We start from the raw sequence: 23,346 nt of genomic DNA, 5'->3' as shown, positions 1-23,346 counted from the left end.
CATATATTAAATTTTCTATGGGAAAACATTACAGAAGTTAAAGACGATATCTTTAGTGAAGGAACTTTCTTTACGCCTGAAATGCTTTCTAATGAGGAACATGGCGTAAAGAATGTTCTTTAAACTGGGAACAGACAGCATAGCATCAAAGGAAAAATAACAAAAGATGACTAATTGAAAACAAGTAAAAATGTATGAAATATATACTTAATAAAACAACAGTGACGAATTCTTATGTTCCTTGACTGTACATGCGCATAAATTTGGCAAACGTACAATTAAAAAATAACACACAACTTTTACAAAACGTACTGTTTATACCAATGAGACAAATATCAGCATATATCTGCGGTTCTATGTCATTTGCTATCAAACATTTTTTATCATATACGATACATCGCATTTGGTATAAAAGGTGACACAAATATATTTTATAAACACATGATATGTAAACAAAGCTGACGACCTATGTTAACCGTCACTAAGCTAGGGACTTTACGTAACCGTGTCTCGTGATTGCCGATCCTATCTTACACCGCCATGTTTGGAGAAATACTGGACTAGTCTGAGCGAACAATGTGGTAATTATATATCCAGTATGTATGAATACTATTTGTTTATATAAAATTATAAGGTATGTTTATTCTATTCAGATTATAAGAATTATGTTTTTCACCAGTCAATCACCTTTAAATGTTCATAGCTGTCTATACAAACATGTACTTTCGTTTTCATGAAACTCATTTTGTCCGCATTTTTCTTTTCAAAAATATTATATTACACAATAATACCCTACGAATAGTGTATGTGGATAATCACTTTATAAGTTTAGGATATTTTAGCCAAATTACAGAGGGAGGTACTGGTTGGCCTGTGTATTGCCAATTGTTATTGTTGTTTTACTCCCCCAAAAACCATTCGTAAGAAGGTGATTCCCTGAAGGTGAAGTGAAGGAACCGAGTTCATTGCAATGCCAATTGATTAACGTCCTACACATAAAACGGCCACATGTATATATGATGTATTACAATTATGTTCTAAACAGAGAGTTTATCTATACGTTAATTTACTTTCGTTTCATCCGGTCAGTCATAATGTGTTTACTAATGTCTATAGTAAGATATTATAAGGTTTTGTTATGACGGAATTTGACTTGCATAAGGCATGAGTGATTTTGTGTTACCTTGTGTTTGCGGGTTGGTGGTGGTTTTGGGTTTGGTTTGTTTTGTTGTGTTGGGTATTTGCCCGTACTTTTGGGTTATGGTTGAGTTTGTTTACTTGTTTGTGTTTGTATTTTATTATGCGGCATGCAAATGACTGTTATAAGTCTTATATTATGTAAAAGTGGCATATATAGAAAAAATCCAATTACTAACAATGTACCTAAGTAACGCTTTCAAGATTTTAAAAGTAAAATTGTTATTGGCCTATTCAAAAGGTGATCAGAACGAGACCCTGTTGCCATATCCTTATTATGGGACGTTGTTAGGAAAGGTATCATTTTAATAAAATTGCATAGTGTAGGAACACAGGTTATAGGCGCAGTCCCGGGTCACAAAAAATGGTTGTCAGATGAAAATGAATAACTCCTTCCCGAATAAAACCCGTCCCACGACTACAGGCATGGACGGGTTATTCGGAAAGGTTATCCTTTTTCATCTGACAACCATGGCCAGTTTCTGTGACCTGGTACCGCGCCTACCACCTGTGTGTTTGAACAAACGTCGGTAGTGCATGTTACACGGGATATTAGCTATAAACAAGTCTCCATTGGTGTTATACGGCGTACTACGCAAATTAAGCTGTTTGATACGTACTTCTGTTTGATATGTACCTCGTGGTGTGCTGGCGTACCTTTTTTTACCTCTGATAACGCTAATGTTATAACCGAATTACATGTACTAGATCACATTATCGTTGTATGTACTTGACTAAAAGTAATTGTAGTATCGGACAGCTCTGTTTATTTGATCACTATATTGAATTGCTTTTCTAGATGTGTATTACAAAATATTTCTGCTGAAAGGAACAATTGATGGTATGTAATGCAAGTTGCGTAAACAACTCTTTTGTCCTTTTGTTATCCCAAACAATAAATCAACACATTACAAATTATAAATTATCACTTGTATTTGGCTTCTTAAATGCGTCAGAAGTCTGGGTTTTTTCATCACATTTTCCAAAAACACTGTTCAAAATTTATTTTTGAGGTATTTTTACAAAAAAACTTTCTATATGTCTGATAAAAAATGTCAGTGAGTGGCACTTTACACATTTTTGTGATATTAGGTTTATCTTGGTGCGAGGCCTTTCGTGTCGAGCACCAAAATAAAATTTTAATGTAAGATATTAACTGTGTAATCTGTTTATCCTGCAACCATTTTCTTATAAATGTCATTCAAAATGGATGTAAACTGCCGTCAGATGTGGCACAAATTCATGTGATCGTATGGAAGATAAAAAACATGTTTATCCGGTAGTAGTAATCTGTCAGTATGTGCAGCAGTTGCAAGATAAAGTACAGTGCAAGTGCGCCTGTTTCTTGAACCTTTGTTTATTCACAAATGCCATTACTTGTAATTATCTTATTTCTCTCTATACTTAATTAGATACATTATAAAAAACTATGTAATAATACTATAACTATTACTTAAACATTTTTGTATTAGGGAAAACAGCAGTTATTGCTGACACTTGGTCCAGTTGGATTCGAGCAATGGCGACCGGTGGTGTCTCTAATCTGCCGGCAGCGGTGGTAGCTATCGACTTCGGCACCACATACACTGGATATGCATACAGCTTCAGGAGTGAATTCCAAAAATCTGATGGTGCCCGGGAGAGATATTTCATAACAGCTGGGAATCCAGTCTAGCAGGGAATTTGTCCAAGAAGGCTCCCACTGTGGCTCTCTTTGATCCAGATGGGGTCTTTGACAGTTTCGGATATGATGCGGAAGAAAAGTATTCTGAACTCACCGATAAAAAACAGCACCAAACGTGGCATTATTATGCAAGATTTAAAATGGAACTTTTTAACAAAATGGTAAGTTTTAGTGATCTGATAATTAAAGGTCGGGTAATTCCTACATAACTAATATCATTTCATTCGAATTATCAATATTTCCAGAAACATCGCATCTAAGCGTTGGCAACTGACAGCGGGACAATGGCAAACATGATTTAACAAATGCAAAAAGAAAACAGCAAAGCTACATGTACGCGTACTAGGTAATAATATCATATAGGTATTTACATGTTTCACAATTACCTGATTACCTTTGTTAAGGGTGAAGAAAGCTCCCTTGGGTAACACCTATTTCTATAGGCATATACAAATAAACTCATAATCATGATACTAGTACATATTGGTATACTTTTCGACTAGGGAATGCGCATTCTAGACGTCAACATGGGAAACAGAAACTGAATTCTGTTCCTGTCGTCATTCAATCGATGGATTACTAAATCAATCGGGTTTTGTTTCTATTCCATTTTTGCATATTACAGAGTTAGCTCACTTGTGGGTAGGTATCCATTGGGACGTCATTATTTGTGGTCGCAATTTTTCGTCGTTTTCTCCGAAAAAAATGACGTTACACTCGCAAACACATGACGTCTCAACCAATACCTACCCGCAAGGGTAGATTACTATGTAATATGCAAATATAGAATAAATACATTTCAATGTATTATTGTATTCTGTCTGGTATCTAGTTCAGAATCAATTGTAATTTCTTATGTGATTTCTTGTGCATATACTAATAAAAATAATTATATGAGGATAGCGGATAGCAAACAATGTATGATCTATAAGAAAACCTTATATGTTTCAGAGTCTTACAAGAGAATTTGAAATCCAGGATCAAGAGGGACGCACATGTCAAGCTCTTATTGTGTTTTCAGAAAGCATACGGTTCCTTAAGAAAGCAGCACTCGATGAACTTAATGACAGAAACCCTGTTCAGAAGAGGACATACAATGGGTGCTCACAGTTCCTGCCATCTGGAATGAACCTGGCCAAACAATTCATGCGAGACGCAGCAGTCAAAGTAAATGTTTCTTTCATAAACTTGCATGAAATTGTGTGTGTGTGTTATGTATTTCGCAACCACTTAATGCCCTGCAAAACAAAAACAAAAAACATAATTTGCATAACAGGGTATCGGGTTTATATTTGTAGAATACTCTTGACATTAACGGGAAGGTAATTATAAGAGTATGCCTTATGATTAATAACCACCATACACACCTCTCATTCACATGGTTCTTGATTTTAAATACGTAATCATAATTACGTATTTAAAATAATACCGCGTAAATTATATTTAACTTTAATTCTAATTGATTGTATGTTTGTAATGTTATTTGTAAATTGGTCTGTTCCCAGGCCGGTATCCCAGCAAACCAGTTGGTGCTGGCGCTAGAACCGGAAGCTGCGGCCATTTACTGCGGGACACTCAAACATGGTACTTTAAAGGATATAAATAAAGAGGAATTTCTCTCCGTTGGTAGTCGATATATGATCCTAGATATGGGAGGTAAGATATGAATCTTGTTGCTTATTACACGTGGATAAAGTAAGGTTTTTTTATATTTTCGCGAATTAAAAAAATCACGATTTTTACAAAAATGACAAAAATGCAATTGCAACGATGATTAAAATCTCGCGATCTGATCAGAAAAGTGCATAAGGTTTACTGTTTAATTATCGCGAATCAATTTTTTTCGAGAACATAACAAATCCCACGAAACGAGGCATATGCGAAAATTACTGACTAAACGAATATTTGAAAGTGTATTTTTCAAGCAGCATCCACGTGAAGGTAATGTTTACATGTTTTACATATGAGCATATCACTTGTATATTGTAAGGAGGCACTGTTGACATCGCTGTTCACGAGATATCTGAAGATGGGACTCTGACAGAAATCATCCCATCATCCGGAGGAGACTGGGGAGGTACCAATGTTGACCAGGCTTTTAACGAATTCATTAACGAAAAAATTGGGAAAGCTGACGCCGAAACTTTAAGAAAGACAAGGAAATCGCATTGGATGAAGCTAGAAAGCAATTTTGAAGCTAAGAAAAGGACACTTAAGAAGACGACAGAAAATGACGTCCGGTTGATATCCCGCCAGTGCTGATTATTGAAGGCAAATTAGACATAAAATTTTATCGAATTCCTATAAAATGGACATTTCCAACAAAGATTTCAAAATGTTCTTTTCTTCGAAAGATAAGATAATAGAGCATGTTCAGAACATCCTGGGCAAGGTGAAAGGTGTCAAGTTGATAATGATGGTAGGTGGATACTCTCAGTCTGGGTACGTGTCCAGTCAGATAAAGGACACTTTTCAGAATGTCACTGTGCTGATTCCGCCTCAAGCTGAAGTAGCTGTCATGGATGGAGCTGTCCTGTTCGGATTCGAGCCACACACCGTATCCGCACGCATGTGCAGGCATACATATGGTATACGCATCATGAAGCCATTTGCCACACAGAAACATAAACCCGAGTATCGTCGTGATGTCAACCTGCAGGACGTTTGTATAAATATTTTCCAAAAGTTTGTGTACAAGGGAGAAATCGTTAAGATAAATGATAAACGCGAAGCGAAGAATCTGGTATCTCAACATTGGAAAGAAACAAGAAAATATCTTGAGATGGAAATCCCAATATTTGCTTCTACGGAAAACGATCCCGAATATACAACTGATCCGAGCTGTCAACAGATTGGTATCATAACCATCACACCACCCACCGCTGGATGGCCAAATTCAGTCAACTACTCACTGGAGGTTTACTTCGGAAGAACCGAATTTGATATTAGGGTCTACAACGATGCCACTGGAGCAGAATACGAATCAAAGTTTGATTTGCTGATAGAAAAGGAAATCCCAGAAGTTGCTCAATCTCCGAGGACAGGGGTGAAGACAACGTCGCGATGTGTTGTCTCGTAAAGTGTGTAGCGTTCTCCAGAATAGCACACACCTAAGGATTTTTTGTATAGAAATTACGAATTACGTAGGATTCAATTACACTGGAATTGATATGGATGCGGATTGAACAATCATCGGTTTTGACAGGTTATATAATACACAGTCCTCGATAATTGTTTATATTAGATTGCTATTGTAATATTTCTTTTTTGTTTTGGTTTGTAAGTATTGCTAAAAAAGAAAATACCCAAACATCTCGATGATAAGCCTGAATCGAAAATAGGCCGCACTTAAAAATAACCCTTGGTTTCCTTCCAAGGAAATTATCTAATGTGTAAAATCCAAGTATATGAATGAGATTAGATACAGGTGTAATGAGCCAATATCTGAGCACAAAGAAAAAAGGGAAATTATCTAAAACCTATTTTATTATATGCATAAATACATACATATGTATAGATTAATGCATGTTTTGATAATTATCATGAATAATTCATGTACTTTTTGATATATTTGTTTTGTTTTAGTTTGAATATTTAAGTTAAACACCGATGAAATGTTTCGAAAGCAGGCCGATAGTAAGCCTATCATACCTAACAGGATAGATGACTTCAAAAATAAGACGGACTCGAAAATAGACCGGTCCTGAAAATAAGCCTGGGATTTCCTACCAAAAAGGAATATAAGCCGCGGCTTATTATCGAGATCTCGTGGTATTTTAGTAAACAATAATACATAAGTTATATCCATTGTATCGTTGTTTTCCGATATACATTTTTTCCATATCCAACTTGGATAGGTCACTGGTGAAATATGACCTAGAACAAGTATCATTGCCTGTGTCCGGCATGCAATCCATAGTGACGTCATGACATAAACAATTAAGTGCCGTCTGGAAAAATGAAGTGATGTCAGAATTTGGAGGATAGCGGGACAAAATGACGCCCTCCGCTGGATTATCGCGATATATTTTGACGTGAAATTTTCCGAAATGTACATGGTAGGTTTTTGTAGTAACAAAGTTTGTGATAAAAACTTCTTAGACAAAATTGGACAAGTGTTTTTGAATTCATATTTGAAATACAATTGTAATTAGTTTTTTCTCTAGTCTGATAAAATGAATAAATTGTGAAAGAGCAAGCTAATATATTCAACATAATAGTTACAGACGTACGTTTGGCTGATAATTGCAAGGAAAAACAAACTCGATTTTGTCATGTTAAGTGCTGGATGTAATATAATTAATATCGAATGATCGAATGCTACTGATCTTGTTGAAACATCGATAATAAACTGAGCTAGTGAAGGCTGAATCGATAAATGTTGAATAAAACAAATAGAATACGACCCCTTCCTATTACTTACATGACACATACAGTATAGAGAGATACATAAGTAATATAGAATCATGAATCAACAGCCTCAATAATATATATATAAAACAAAAATTACGACGACGACGAAAATGTTTTCAGATATAATTCTCTAAATGTGAATTTTTCTGTAACGTCTGAAATTTATTTTTGTATAAACGCTATCCTAAACTATTATAGTGTTGCTTACAATGTAATTCAATTAATAAAGATGAGTTCAAAAATTCTAGCGTATTTCTGTTCAATGTTATTTATTCCGCAAGAATACTTTTTTAATTGTCATTATTCTGAGTTGTATAAATTATTAGCTATTTGTCAATACTAAATTTATCAAGAAGACTTATTACTAAATGGTCAATGACTTTTAAACACATGTAGGGTAAGTTACGTCACATAGATATCAACGACAAACTTATACCTCTTAGAAAGAAATACTAGAGAAGGAAAAGAGAAGTCAAGATGAAATAATCAATATTTGATTTGCATGTAAATTGTCGTAGAACATTTTGCTGAATTATCATTACCAACAAGATATTACAAAAGTATCAAATAACATAATCATTTCAAGAAATATTTAATTATTTACCTATTTCAACATCTATGAACGATCCTATCGCATGCTTGGAGTTATCGTCCGTCGTCCATACACAAATGAGACTTTCTAAGAACAGTCTATTCGGACTTCACTGAAATTAGTTGTGTATGAATCCCTTGCATTCATATTCTATACGATTAAAGAAATATTCAATGAATACTTTTTGATTGCGCGCAGTTATGAAGGATAATGATATTGAACACACGATGGTGTGTGAATTACTATTCCAAGCCAAGTACACACAAGTTCACTTATTCCTTTGAGTAACTACAAATTACCTCTACTAAATGTTGTACCCTCTTTATAACAAAATTAACGATACAACTACTAAATTATAAGCATGTGTTCCTTATATACATCAACCATACTGATGATTCTTTGAAGCCAAAGTATGAAGAAGCAAACCATACTATGGTAGATTTTAACGGATATGGTATGACATTGATTACAAGCTTTTCTAATTGTGGTACAAGCAAGCTTTTAACAGGCATACGACTGTCTACTGTTCTATTTTTAAACATAATTACTTCATCCCTCGAACGTAAAATTTGTATTTATGGACCATGGAATATGACAGGATTTCTCTTTCCGATGTCAGTGTTATTGTCTGAAAAAGATAACAATAACGTATACTAAAAACAAAACAGACTTTTATAGCAATAAACTTACAGCAAGTAGATTTCCCAGCCTTTAGAAATAAAACATGGTATTATGTTTGAACAATGCGTGGTGACAGCAAGAAAGAAAAGAAAACATTTGTCAATTTTAGCAAAGCTTTGAGACGGTTTAACAAGGTATTTGCTAATTTTTTGGTTTGTTTATGGTTTCAAAGAATACGTTTTGGTTGTAATTTTACGTCGTACCAATGCACATAGATATTGAAATTGTCACCTATGAAATGATAAAAAAGCCAATAATTGACCAAATATTCGAGGGACCGACATCTGTCATAGTGAAACTGAAAAAAAATATGGGAGACAAAAAATGACCTATTACAGATATACAGAAACCTTCCTAAAAGATGACAGAGAGCGATTCCCAACTTCAAAGCTATTACATTGCACCGTTATTCGAATCGTTTGAACTAAATTGACAAAAGCAAAAATAGACGATTTTCTGGTAACCTTTAGCTGTCACACTGTCGTGTATTATCGTAAAAATTACAAACTACATTCTTCTTGTCTTTATGTGTGACAGGCGAAAATGTTGATTTTTAACGTTTTCATAATGGTAATTTCCCATTGGTTTATTAATATTTCCCTATAAACTTGTTTCTACATTGAGATAAATGCAGTATATTTCGTGCATGCCCCCCTTCTGTGACGTACACAATCCATGCATCAATTGTTGTTATTCAGCATTTGATACGTATTCGCTTACGCTAGTTATCTGGCTCACCACGTACAGGCCGTGTCGAACGTCAGCTAGGTGATACGATTTGGAATCCGACAAAACCCGAAGTCACTGAACATGTCGGTGATTGAAGGCGCTTTATTCAAAACCAGGAATATATGATCCCTAGATTTCGGCTCTCTTATAGGCCGACATATGCTTTTGGGGAGCTAAATCATCAAGTTACATGTGAATGTTTAAATATCAAATGTAGCAACTTTAACGACCTTGACATTCTTGGATATTTTTTTAGTTGACCGACTTACCTCAACCTGTGTGCCGCAATTCAAGGACCATGACAACAACTAACTCTGACATTACTATCGACGCCTAGAGCCCGTAACCACAAATCATGGGTTGACTACTGAGCTCTGAGGACTGATGTACTATTGTGTGTTTTTTGAGAGACTTTGGAGAAGAAAGAAAACGTATTTAACCCGATTATATCGCTAAAATGAATTATAATGTCGCGTCCAATTGACTGATATAACGGCGTAATGATGATTATAGAAAAAGAGTTCCTGATACCTAATACAACAGAAACTATGCCGACCTCGAATAAATCCTTTGCCATATCAAAGGATGACGTTTTCCCGATAGCAAATAACGTAAATTACCTTGCAATCAACACATGCCGGTATCCACAATTACGTGTCTGTCGTCGGCATGGTTTTTACTTTCACTTTCTTCTTGCCATCTTGCTGTTTATGTCATTAAAAATGCTAAGCCACGGCATAGTCTTCAAAGGGAAATATCCAATGAAATACGTTGCAATATGCAATATGTTTATGTGCTGTTTTTTATCTATTTATACTTAACATTATTTAAGCATCAAATGTCAACCCGATATGTGTTTAAGGATAAGACAATAATCTTATTTTTGCGATGACATAATGGGCAGCCATTTCCGGTTTATGTACTTTCGGTTTTAAAATTTTCACAAATTGTATTTTTGGTCTAACGGATTTTAATGGTCAGACATAATGTAACATCCTAATTGACTTATAAGTATATATTTGTCATGCATAGATTAAACAAACAATCACAAGCCATATTTCCCAACATTCAGCAGAAAATGTTAAGCTCATCGTCAAAATGACAAAAATGTGACAGGTGCGTTGTTTACATTTCCAAGGGTGTACTACAGGTTATGATTGTGTGTTGAAAATGTAGGGAGCGGTATTTTTGTTTTTGCAATATATTTACCCAATACATATATCAATACCATCATCGTTAATAGTTCAGAAAGTAGGATTATCGTTATTTGTTATAATTTCCTCACGCAATTTACCCTAAATGACCACATACAAACTATTCTTACGGAAACAATATGTCTGCCTCGTGAAGCCATTTTTGATAGATATTCGGTTCAAGTTTAGGTATGTTATTTTAGTATATGGTGTTATTATTAAATTCTAAAAATAATTACGCATAGACTGAAGATATGATAGGATAATTTTTGATATTTTAGACCATAACATATAGTGGTGTCTTAGAATTTCGTACACTTCGAGAATTTGATTTGAATTAAAAGTTTAAAATTAAATTGACAACACCATTTTGTTCTTTACTTGATTTTAGACATATAGTGTGCTAATAATTGGAATTCTTAAGTTAAAAGTCTTCTTTCAGATATTCTGCATATACCTGTATAGAACTGACATAGTCAAGTCCAATAGCCCTTAAGTTAAGTTGGCAAACGTTTATGAACATACAGACATAATAATTACAAAACGTTTTGTTTACATCAACAAACAAATTTAGGGATTGAATGTATTTTTTCTAATTTTCATAGCGGCTATGAATAGCAGAAGCTATTTGGAAGATATGTTGATAATTCTAATGTAAATATATGTATTTTTCTAATTTTCATAGCGGCTATGAATAGCAGAAGCCATCTACATATCAACATATCTACAACAAGATATGTTGATAGATTCTGCAATTCATAGCCACTATGAAAATTAGAAAAATACGTTCAATTCATATATTTACAATAAAATTATTTATGAAAATAAAACATATTGCAAGGTTAGTTTATTACATTTGAAATAATTACACCCATATACAACGAGAAACGAGATTAATGGAACAGCTGGATGACAAAGTCGTTCCACAACGTCGCGTTTTCAAGCTTCCGCCTTCCGGTCGACCTTGTTTTGCCAATTACAAACGATAAACAAGAAATACAGTTAAAATAAGATTTGATTGGCTTATTACAGTAAACCTTAGTTGATTCCATAATAAGAAACAACACATTAACGATTATACATCAAAATATTGTGGGGGACTTATTTTTATTGATGTTAAACTTACGTGATGTTTGAAATCAGCTGATCGATGCACGAGAATCGTTGTATTCATAGTGTTTTCAGAAGCAAATACTTGCTTTCGTTAGTTGGTTGATTCATATAGTGACGAAACACTTAGAATGTAATTTATCAACATGTTTCTTCAATTCTGTGTCACTTTGTTATCGTACATCCTTTATCATATGCAATACACCGCATTTGGTGACAGAAATATATTTTATAAAGACATAATATGTAAACAAAGCTGATGACCTATGTTGACCGTCACTAAGCTGGAGACTTACGTAACCGTGTCTCGTGATTGCAGATACTATCTGACACCGCCACGTTTGGAGAAATACTGGCCAGGACTAGTCTGAGCGAACAAAGTGGCAATATATCTAGTATGAATTAATAATATTTACTCATATGATATTTTTTGTATTTTCGGATGATAAGAATGTTTTTTAACTAGTATGTACATAGATGTCTCATGGCCATGGACTTTCGTTTTAATGTTGATCCACCTTTTTGATTACACAATAATATCTTACAAATAGTATTTGTGGATTATTACTTGATCAGCTTAGGATATTTGGTCAAACTACTTAGTGAGGTACCGGTTGTTACATATTATATACATGGATTTCGGAATCTGTAGCAATTATTGAGTCCTTTTTACTTTGGTATGAATGTGACAGTTGCATCTGTTTTTAAGAACAAATATTAATTTCATGACTTGCAGCTTTTTGCTGCAAATCTGCATGTTTTGGCTCAAATATAGCGATTGGTGTTTTTTTCTCCAAAAAAAACGTGCTTTATTTGCTTCGTTCCTAATAGTTTATAATATGATCGAGTTTGATGATTTAAGCATTTTCGCCTTCCTATATGTCCTATACATGTGTCAAATAATTCACAACCGTCAGCCATATGCTTCCCAAGGTCAATAAGGACTTGTGTATGAACAAATACTGACAGAATATGTTACCTGGGGTGTTGTAAACAAGTGTTACTTTAGTTTCAAGTAAAGACTGGCTACCATACCCGAAGTTATTGATCAGATTTTCTCAGCGAAATTCTTATATTAGATTATCTCCTCCTAGTTTTAAACCAAATGAGTGATAGTTTCATATTCTTTCTACCACAATAGCCAGTGTTATTCAACTCTCAGTGTATCAAATAAACCATGCAGTTGTTGGTTAACAATTTGTTTATACCACGTGGTGTAAACTCTATACGCATTCTGATTGGGTGACACGGTGAACTTTGACCGAACTACGTCTTTCTGCTAAAGCTCGTGTCTTTTGTAACTTTAAGAAAATAACTCACTCGTGTGGAATAAATTCCATATCCAACAGACACACGTTGTGTAGATATCGTTCAAGGTAAAAACATAATCTTATGCAAAATCAGTATTTCCCTGACATAATGAAGACATTTAGATGACATGTGTCTGTTACTCGGCAAATTTTAGCCAGTTTTACTATTAATGAAGCATCATGTTTGATTCAAAGTATAACTGCTGTTTGATGTGTACTTCGGTGGTGTGCTGGCCTGTCAATGATATCGTTATAAGCTAGTAACAAGATAACACTATCGTTCTAGCTACTTGACAGCTCGCAAAGTATATGCTATCGGTCATTTCTTTTTGTTTATCACTTTATTATAACGCATTTATAAATGTGTATTACAAAATATTTGTATTGGAAGAAACAATATTGGTATATAATAAGTTGTATAAAAGACTGACTTTAAAGTTATCCTCAATAATATGTCCTCATTTCAAATGATTTGTCATGTGTATTCGGCTTCTGGACCTAAATACAACAATATCAAAAAAAAAGAAAAACAACCTTTGTTTAACATGACATCTTAAAAGATTTTCAACGCCAATTTTGATGTCTTTTAACATTTCTAGTTGTGCATTGCCTGTATTCACTGAGTGGCACTTCTATATTAACTGAAGTACAGGGCAAGAGCAAGATCGCCTATATTTTGTTTTTGTCTATAAATAATTGGCATATATTTTCATGTTCCGTCAGATAAAGTTTATTTGAAGTGATTAAACCCTCATGAATTTTTACTATAACATTTTATTTCCATTAAGAAGATCGGCGCATGTAACATCCAGGTAGATTCGAGCAATGGCAGCCGGTGGTGTCTCTAATCTGCCGGCAGTAGTGGTAGCTATCGACTTTGGTACCACATACACTGGATATGCTTACAGCTTCAGGAGTGAATTCCAAAAATCTGATGATGCCCGTGATATATTTCATAACAGCTGGGATTCCAGTCTAGCAGGGAATTTGTCCAAGAAGGCTCCTACTGTGGCTCTCTTTAATCCAAAGGGGGTCTTTGACAGTTTCGGATATGATGCGGAAGAAAAGTATTCTGAACTCACCGATAAAGAGTACCAAACGTGGCACTATTATGCTAGATTTAAAATGCAACTTTTTAACAAAATGGTAAGTTTTAATGATCTGGTAATTATATGTCGGGTAGCTCCTACATTTTGAACACAACTCCATTCGAATTATCAATATTTCCATAAACATCGCACCTATAAACGGAGTCAACTGACAACGGAACAATGACAAAATTGATTTAATAAATGCAAAAGGAAAATATCAAAGCTACATTTATGCGTACTAAGTATAATATCCCATTGGTAATCGACATGTTTCTCAATAATCTGAATGGTCTTTGTTAGGGACGATGGAAGTTTCTTTGTGTAAAACTTATTTTAAGGCCTATTCAACTAAGTCAAGTACGCATTGATCTCCTTACTCTTTTCGACATGGATATTTCTATTCTAGATTTCAAAATGAGATACAGAATACTCTTCGTTACTCAGTCTTTGGATTACTGAAAAAAAAAATCGGGCTTCACATGTCTGTATAATACACCCCAGTTTAGGTTCCAATTGAAGGTAATAGAGTATCTTAGTTTTTTTTTGTCCGGTATCTAGTTTAAAATAAATTGTAATGGTATTAAACTGGTAATTATATGACGATAACCGATAGCAAATGGTGTCTAATCTATAAGAAAACCTTATATTATCTGTTTCAGACTCTCACAAGAGAATTTGAAATCCAGGATCAAGAGGGACGCACATGTCAAGCTCTTATCGTGTTTTCAGAAAGCATACGGTTTATTAAGAAAGCAGCACTCAACGAATTGAAAGACAGAAACCCTGTTCACGAAGAGGACATACAATGGGTGCTCACAGTTCCTGCTATCTGGACTGAACCTGCCAAACAATTCATGAGAGACGCAGCAAGAAAAGTAAGGTTGTGAAAAAAATGTTTCTTGCATGAACCGCCATTAGAAATTTTGTGACCAATTTACTGCTCCAATAAGTATACGATTGGCCGGGGACAAATAAGTACATGTACATGGCTACTACACTTGCTTCGTTACGGTACTAACGTAACTGGGGGTTGTCTCAAACTATCTTTGAAAATGTTATTTCGTTTTATTTTTTAATCTCAAATGAATTGTCAGCTCTAATCTAAAGAGGAAAATGAAGAAAAGGAATCATAAGCTACAACAAAAGATCCTTTAAAATTGTTGAATTCATTTCTGAAACACCAAATGATCGCCATAACAAAAATAACATGATTGACAGAGTTAGCTCCCTTGCGGGTAGGTATCGATTGTTACGTCATTGTTTTGTGAGCGTAATTCACGTCGTTTTCCCCGAAAAGTATGACGTTACGCTCACAAACACACGTCACAATCAATAGCTCCCGGCAAGGGCAGATAACTCTGTAATATGTAAATACAGAATAATCGCCATACAACTCTTATTCACATGGTTCTTTAACTGAAAATTATAATTAATTCATGATATCTTATGTTGATCTGTATTCAAAATAATACCGTTTTACTATAATCACTTTTATTATAATTAATTGTATTTGTATGTTATTTGTGAATTGATCTGTTCCCAGGCCGGTATACCAGCAAGCCAGTTGATGCTGGCTTTAGAACCGGAAGCTGCGGCCATTTACTGCAGTACTCTCAAACATGGGACTTTAAAGGATATCAATAAAGGGGAATTTCTCTCCGTTGGTAGTCGATATATGATCCTAGATATGGGAGGTAAGATATGCTTTCTGTTGCTTATTGCCTGAGGCATTTTGTGATCCCAAAGCCAGACAATCCCTATATTTCCTATCATTATACGAAAGGGTATTTTTTCTCATGCATCGACGTTATTATAACGAAAACCAAAACAGCATTTTTGATGACGCCATGATGTCAAAAGGCTGTATTGCACGAGTAGCCGCCATGTAATACAACCTCAGACGCATGCATTATCGCTTGTACACCAGTATTACCATGGTAGGTATGAGAGAACTCCAACTCTATATTCTCTATTTCAATTTTATTTTCAACGCTTGCCTTGTATGATAGCCGGTACAACGGGCACAAAAAATGACAAAATTCAATTCCAACGACGGTTAAAAACCTCACGATCTGCTTAGAAAAGTGCATAAGGTTTACATACTATTATTATATTATCTTGCGAATGAAATTTTCGCGACCAAAACAAATACCCACGAAAACGAAACAAGAAATATGATACATATGCGAACGTTACAGACTATACGATATATTTGAAAGTGTATTTATCCCATAACTATGCATGTTTCACAATAGAAAAGCCATGTGATAAATTTCATAGTGGTTGGTTACCATTTTTTTACACTCTGGTATGTAAACACATATGGCGTCTCTAATTGGTCAATTCCAAGATCTCTTGATTCCTATTTTATTTCAACTTTAGGCTACTTTTCATAGCGCACTTTCTTTTAAATAGCATTGTATTTACTGTATAATAGTTAGTTGCTTATTCAAAGTATTAAACAATAGAATACCGGTTCTCTATTAAGGCACTATATCTAATGGCGGAAAGATATCATTACACATTGTATGGTGATAAGTCTCCCTGAATAAAGACGAGAAAATGATCACCGCGGTATGAATATAAAGTTAAAATTATGGGATAAATAAGTTCCCCAACGCATGACTGTTATTTATCATGTTTATCTCCACTCTCGTTAGTTTAGCTAAAGCTCGTGTCTTTTCAAAACAACAGTCATGCGTTGGGGAACCTATTTTTCAAGCAACATTGAAGTGAATGAAAACATTACACATTTTATGTATGCGCATATCACTTGCATATTGTCCAGGAGGCACTGTTGACATCACTGTTCACGAGATATCTGAAGATGGGACTCTGACAGAAATCATCCCGGCATCCGGAGGAGACTGGGGAGGTACCAATGTTGACCAGGCTTTTAACAAATTCATCAACAAAACAATTGGGGAAAAGGATGCCAAAAACTTAAGGAAGACAATGAAATATTATTGGATGAAGCTAGAAAGCAATTTTGAAGCTAAGAAAAGGACACTTAAGAAGACGACTAAAAATGGCATCCGAGTTGATATCCCAACAGTGTTAGTTCTTGACGGAAATTTAGGTATAAAATTATCGAATTCCTATGAAATGGATATTTCCAACAAAGATTTCAAAATGTTCTTTTCTTCGAAAGATAAGATTATAGCGCATGTTAAGTACATCTTGGAACAAGTGGAAGGTGTCAAGCTGATAATGATGGTAGGTGGTTACTCTCAGTCTGGGTTCCATCTCAAGCAGAAGTAGCTGTCATGGATGGAGCTGTTCTGTTCGGATTCGAGCCACACACCGTGTCCGCACGGATGTGCAGGCATACATATGGTATCCGCATCATAAAGCCATTTGCCACACAGAAACATAAACCTGAGTATCGTCGTGTTGTCAGCCAGCAGGACGTTTGTATAAATATTTTCCAAAAGTTTGTTTCCAAAGGAGAAATCGTCAAGATAAATGATAAACGCGAAGCGAAGAATCTGGTATCTCAACATTGGAAAGAAACAAGAAAACATCTTGAGATGGAAATCCCAATATTTGCCTCAACGAGAGACGATCCCGAATACACGACTGGTCCAAGCTGTCAACAGATTGGTATCATAACCATCAGACCACCCACCGCTGGATGGCCAAATTCAGTCAACTACTCCCTGGAAGTTTACTTCGGAAGAACTGAGTTTGATGTTCGAGTTTACAACGATGCCACTGGAGAAGAATATGAATACAAGTTTGATTTGCTGGTAGAAAAGGAAATTCCATACGTTCCCCAATCTACAGCGAGGACGGGAGTGACGACAACATCACGATGTGTTGTCTCATAAAGTGTGTAGCGTTCTTCTGAATAACACACACTAACATAATTTTTGTATAGACATGCCGAATTTCAATTAAACCGGAACAGAAAGGGATCCGGATTGAAGAATCACCGATTTTATTAGGCTGCTATTGTACTATTTCTTCAAGTTTTTTTTTTGTAATGTTTTATTCTCCTAATCTTCTACTTTCTCTTCCCTCTTCTTTTTCTGGACTAGAGACTATGTTTGTGATACTTAATCTACTTAATTACAGTATAAGATGATGAAGTGTATATCAATCCTGTCGGGAAACTGTCAGGGGCTCAGGGATAAAATGAAAAGAAAAGATGTTTTCTCTTACTTGAGGGCAAAAAATTGCAGTATCTATTGTTTACAGGACACCCATTTTACAGAAGATTATCATAACATTATAAGAAGTGAGTGGGGTTTTGACTGTTATTTTAGTTCTTTTAAGTCTAATTCTGGAGGGGTTGCAATCTTGTTTAACAGTAATTGTAAAATCAGTGTTGTAAAAGAAAAAAAAAGAGATTTGTCTGGGATTTTTTTTGGCGCTAGATATTGTAGCGGAGGGCTCTAAAATGACATTGATAACACTGTATGGTCCTAACATTGATACACCTACCTTCTTTGATACTATTTCAAATACTTTAGAAGATTTTGGTAATGATAAGTACATTATATGTGGAGATTTCAATCTAGTCATCAACCCAGATCTAGACTATGACAGTAGCTACAAAAATATAAATAACCTCAAGGCAAGAGATAAAGTTTTAGAAATTATTGAAATTTGTCACTAGTAGATATTTATAGGGATCTTCACCCTGATGCCAGACGCTATACTTGGAGAAAGAAATCACCATTAAAACAGGCAAGACTGGATTTTTATCTGATATCTGATAATTTGTTAACTAGTACGGTTAATGCAATAATTGAAGCTGGATATAGATCTAATCATTCTTTTCTATGATTAATTTAAAATTTAATTATTTTAAACGTGGAAAAGGGCTTTGGAAATTTAACTCTTCCCTATTGTATGATGAAGATTGCCTTAAGTTAATCAATAAAGTTATTTTATATATAAAAAGTCAGTACTTCTTACCAGTATACAATTGGGATGAGATAGGAAATATTTCAGATACAGATATTGAATTTTTGATTAATGACCAGTTTTTCCTTGAAACATTGCTTATGGAAATTAGGGGTAAAACCATCTCCTATTCATCATATAAAAAGAAACAGCTAAATAGAAATGAAGATAATCTCAAGAAAGCTATTCAAAGTTTAGAAGAACAAGATCAGGTAGACATTGAGGAATTAGAGAATAAGAAAAGGGAATTGGAAAAAAATCGAGGGCAAGATGGCAAGAAGAAGGTGAGAAACCAACAAAATACTTTTTTAGTTTAGAAAATAGGAATTTTACATCTAAGATTATACCTAAGATAGAAAAAAATAATATTATACTTACTGATCAGGATGATATTCTCAATGAAGTTCATTCTTATTATGAAAAGCTATATGATGAAAACTGTGATACAGAAGATGCTAACTTAACAGATTATTTAGGTATGTATGATGTTGCAAAATTAGATAATAACGAGGCTAGAAGTTTGGAAGGGATAATTTCTTTAGATAAGGCAGCTAAAACTCTGAAAAATATGAAAAGCAATAAAAGTCCGGGCACAGATGGTTGCACTGCGGAATTTTTTAAATGTTTCTGGAAGCAGTTAGGGGTTTTAATAGTTTTTGAAATTTTGATATATAAAGGGAATGTTGTCTGTAACTCAAAGAGAAGGTGTAATCACATGTATTCCTAAGGGAGATAAACCCAGGCAATTTTTGAAAAACTGGCGTCCTATTACTCTTTTAAATATAGCATATAAAATAGCTTCAGGATGTATAGCAAGCAGGATTAAAAAAGTTCTAGATAAATTAATTAGTGAGGATCAAACAGGATTTCTTACTGGTCGCTATATTGGAGAAAATACAAGACTTGTCTACGATATCATGCAATATGCCGAAGAAAAAATATCCCAGGTATGTTACTCATGTTAAATTTTGAAGAGGCCTTTGATTCTGTGTCTTGGAAATTTGTTTTTGAAATATTTCAATTTTGGTCCAGATATTCAAAAATGGGTTAAATTGTTTAACACTAATATTATTGCTGCTGTGAACCGGGGTGGGAATCTGTCTTCTTTTCTCCACATCAGAAGAGGCTGCCGTCAAGGGGACCCGATCGCTCCGTACATCTTATTCTGTGTGTTAAAATTCTAGGTATCAGGATAAGAAATAACAAAAGATTAAGGGTATAGATGTAGGTAGTTTTCCCATTCTTATTTCCCAATATGCTGATGATACCACACTTATACTAAATGGTTCAGAAGTATCGTTAAAGGAATCTATTTGTGAGTTGAACTCCTTTGCAAAAATCTCTGGGTTAAAACTTAATGTTGATAAAACACAGGTCATTTGGATAGGGAGCAATAGTTATAGCGGTGATACCTTGTTACCGGAGTTAAATTTACAATGGGGTAAAACTAAATTTACACTGATTGGAATTGAATTTAGTGTGAACATGCATGAGATTCCAAAATTAAATTTCGATAAGAAGTTAAATTAAACTTAAAGTTCTAATAAAGACATGGAGCAAAAGAATTCTCACACCCATTGGCAGAATAGCCCTAATTAAGTCTCTTTTCTTGTCTCAATTTATTCACTTATTTATTTCATTACCAAATCCTAATAAAAAAATTTCTTCAAGAACTTAACACTATTCTGTTTAACTTTCTATGGAACAGTAAGGTAGATAAAATAAAGAGGGATGTCTTGGTGCAAAATTTTAATGAAGGCGGTCTAAGAATGGTAAATGTAAAACTATTCCTTGATTCCTTGAAAAGTACTTGGGTAGGTCGGCTTTTAAAAAAGACATGCAAGTGGCAAATTATTTTTAAATCACATACTGATTTGCGAAAAGTTATCAATATGCAGTAGTGAGTATATTGAGGAATGTAGGTCACATTGCATGAATAATTTCTGGAAAGATACTTTTAAAGCATGGAAAAAATTCAATGACGTAGATGGGGTGAGAGAAAATATAGATACATTATCATGTACACAGACAAAGCCATTATGGTATAAAAAAAAAAAGATATAACTATTGGAGAAAATGTAGTTTTTTATAAGTCCTGGTATGATAGAGGTGTAACAATAATTAATGATTTAGTTAAAGATCCCACTACATGTTCTTTTCTATACATATCAAGAATTCATGCATGTGTACAATATCAATATATAAATTTCCTTCAATTTCAGGGTAATAATCTCATCTATCAAAAGACTTTTAACGAGACTTAATGTTGTAAATATGAACCATGAAATAGTCTATCCAAATATCCCTAATAATATCTTACTTTTCATGAAAAATTTAAATGGGACAAAGATTTTTATAATATTATGGTTAAACATAATCTCATTTCAACTGGTAGAAGAAAATAGGATGATCTATTTGAAGATATTGAACTAAATTGGGTCAACATATATAATAATCCTTTCAAGGTTACAAAAAACACAAAACTACAATGGTTTCAGTATAGGATAGTACAAAAATATTTTAACAACAAACACGTTTTTATGTAAAGTAGGATTAGCCAATAATCCAATATGTAACTTGTGCAATCTTGAAAGAGAAACCATTGTCCATATTCTTTGGGAATGCAGAGAAACTCAGAGATTTTTGCAAAGCGTAGAGACATTCCTGGATGCACTCTATATCCCGTTTCAATACAATAAACAAAGCTTTCTTTTTGGTTTGTTTTTACAAAATAGATATCATACTATAAATAGAGTAGACAATGAAATTTTGATTATTATTAAGTATTACATATACAAAACCAGATGTTTGCATAAAATTTTAAGTCCACATGCTCTACTCAACTTAATTAAAGAACATTACATTTCTCAAAAACATATTGCCAATAGTAAAGGTGGAGGTGCTCAGCGGAAATGTGAAAATGAATGGAGAAAATTGGTAAAAACTTTATTGATTTAGCTGACTAGTTAACTATTTGTATGTTTCTTTATTTAATGCGACAATCTATGATAGTCATGTCATGGCAATATATACATGTAACTATGTATCATGTACTATAACGTTTTTACCATGTACATAAATTAGTTATCCTTCATTGAGCTCCTGGAGTTTATAACACCACATAAATCTTGTTGCTATCTCTAGTCCTCTCTCTCTATCTCTCTCTCGATCTCCCTCCCTCTTTCTCTCCTTCTCTAATATGTATCATACCCTTTTCCTTAGAAGTGCTTCTGTAAGAACTTGCGGGCGAGGGTGTGTATGTAGGCGTGTGTGGCGTATGTGTGTCTGTGTGGATGTGGGAGTGAGGATCATGTTCGTAAATAGAAGCCGCTACTGCAGATTATGATGATGATGATGATGAATGATGATGAAAAATAATGATGTAGATGAATGAAGCTGATGCATCAGACAATGATGATGGTGTATGAAACTGCGACTGTAAATGATGATGATGGTGATGATGAATATGATGAAGAATGGTAATGACGATGGCTATTATGAATGTTGCTGCTGAAGAGGATGATGATGATGATGATGATAAATGGTGATGATGAATGATGGTGGTGATGGATGATGATGATGATGATGATGATGATGATGATGATGATGATGATGATGATGAATGGTGATGATGAATGGTGATGATGATGATAAATGGTGATGATGATGATGATGAATGGTGATGATGAATGGTGATGATGATAAATGGTGATGGTAATGATGATGATGATGACGATTAATGGTGATGATGATGATGATGATGATTTTTGTTTGTAAGTATTGCTAACAATGACACTTTTTTTAGTAAATGATATGATATTAGATATGTTGTCTTTGGATTTTCATAAAGATTACAATTGCAAAATATTTTATGACAGTGATTTTGATAAGTGGTGGTGAGGTTTTTATATGAAAGTAAACAGAAGTATCTGCTTTTAACACATAAACTACATGTTAGCCAGTAATATCGACTGTGTAATACGTTTGCATGTGTTACTTGTGAAATATGACCTGAAATAATTTTCATTGACTGCGCCGGGCAGACAATCGATAGTGACGTCATGAAAGAAACAATTGATTTATAATTTTTTTCTTTTCTTTTTTTTTCTTTTCACTCAGAGCAGCAGAGAATCAATTAACCAACAGCTGACAGCAAATTTTCCTTTTTTAAACTGAATTTTATCTATTCTACTAAAACACATACACCTACACAATATACAATATAAACTTTTAACACTTGTCTATTATACGTTTACATGCAAGCAAACATGCAAAAAACACTGTATATACATACTTACATACATACATACATAATCCATACATACATACATTCATAAATACGTACATACACCCTCACATACACACACCCTCACCCTCACATACATACATATATACATACATATATACATACATACATACATACATACATACATAC

The 23,346-nt window shown here is 34.2% G+C and overlaps 2 pseudogenes; both read left to right on the top strand.

Annotated features, from left to right (window-relative positions):
- Positions 1–289: 289 nt before the first annotated feature.
- Positions 290–7,536, top strand: LOC138333611 (heat shock 70 kDa protein 12B-like; annotated as a pseudogene).
- A 6,174-nt stretch (positions 7,537–13,710) lies between these two features.
- LOC138333610 (heat shock 70 kDa protein 12B-like) lies at positions 13,711–21,010 on the top strand (annotated as a pseudogene).
- The last annotated feature ends 2,336 nt before the right edge of the window (positions 21,011–23,346 follow it).

The sequence above is a fragment of the Argopecten irradians genome, chromosome 10, assembly GCF_041381155.1.
Source record: "Argopecten irradians isolate NY chromosome 10, Ai_NY, whole genome shotgun sequence".
NCBI lineage: Eukaryota > Metazoa > Mollusca > Bivalvia > Pectinida > Pectinidae > Argopecten > Argopecten irradians.
The sequence above is the reverse complement of the archived record's forward strand: the minus strand, read 5'-3'. Positions and strand labels throughout refer to the sequence as shown.